This window comes from Bison bison, unplaced genomic scaffold (assembly GCF_000754665.1).
Source record: "Bison bison bison isolate TAMUID 2011002044 unplaced genomic scaffold, Bison_UMD1.0 scf7180017864317, whole genome shotgun sequence".
Lineage (NCBI taxonomy): Eukaryota > Metazoa > Chordata > Mammalia > Artiodactyla > Bovidae > Bison > Bison bison.
In genome coordinates, this window is record NW_011494889.1 from 2,563,345 (window position 1) to 2,564,398 (window position 1,054).

A 1,054-nucleotide genomic window follows, 5' to 3' on the forward strand; every position below is an offset into this window, starting at 1 on the left:
CTGGAGTAGGTTGCCATTTCCTTCTCCAATGCATGAAAGTGAAAAGAGAAAGTGAAGTTGCTCAGTCGTGTCTGATTCTTAGCGACCCCATGGACTGCAGACTACCAGGCTCCTCTGTCCATGGGATTTTCCAGGCAAGAGTACTGGAGTGGGGTGTGCTTTGGGTTTGTTTGGTGCTCTGCACCCTTTGTTAACTGAAAGGGAGGAGAGTGACTTTAACTGAAACAACTATCTTTCAGGAATTAATGCAGTAAAGGGAAGACCTAGTTGAATATGTTCCTCTGTTTCTTTGGTTTGGCATCCAAGGCCTGAGAGGACTTTCATGTCAGCGTGTCACTGGCATACTGCTTGGTACTATGAACTGCCCTTCTCCCCTCCTCCCAGGTGAATGACATCCGGCCCCCCACAGTCCAGGTCCCCATCCTGAACTTCAGCTGAGACAGTCCATCGGGGCATGCTTGTCACAGTGATGGTGGCATGTTCTGCCCCACACATGCATGTGTGACAGCAGCGTGTTCCACACATGTTGGGGGGGTTGGGGGTGTAGGTTTGCCAGCCATGACCATGAAACCTAGGATGACATGAGACATGGCAAGACTAGCACTCAAGGTTAGGGATCTGTGGGCTAATGCACAAGGGATAAACAGTAAGACTAAGGAATGAGGGCTCCCAGGGCAGTGAGTGGAAGGAGCCAAAGGCCAAGTAGAAGAGGTATCAGAATTAGGAGCCGGGAAGCAGAGAACAAGAGTCAGGAGCCAGCAAGACTGAAAAGACAGGAGGGAGGGCTTCTCCGAGGAGACACTGGGCAGGCTGGCCATGTCCCAGGGGATGGCGTTCGTGTTGCTCAGGGCTACTGTCAGAGGTCCGAGGGGAGGCACAGCAGATTCATTTGACAGTTACCTCTCCTGCATTTTCTATTAAGAATTTTGTTTCTTCAGGCTATGCTATGCTAAGTCACTTCAGTCGTGTCCGACTCTGTGTGACCCCATAGACGGGCAGCCCACCAGGCTCCCCCGTCCCTGGGATTCACAGAGAGTCGGACACGACTGAAGTG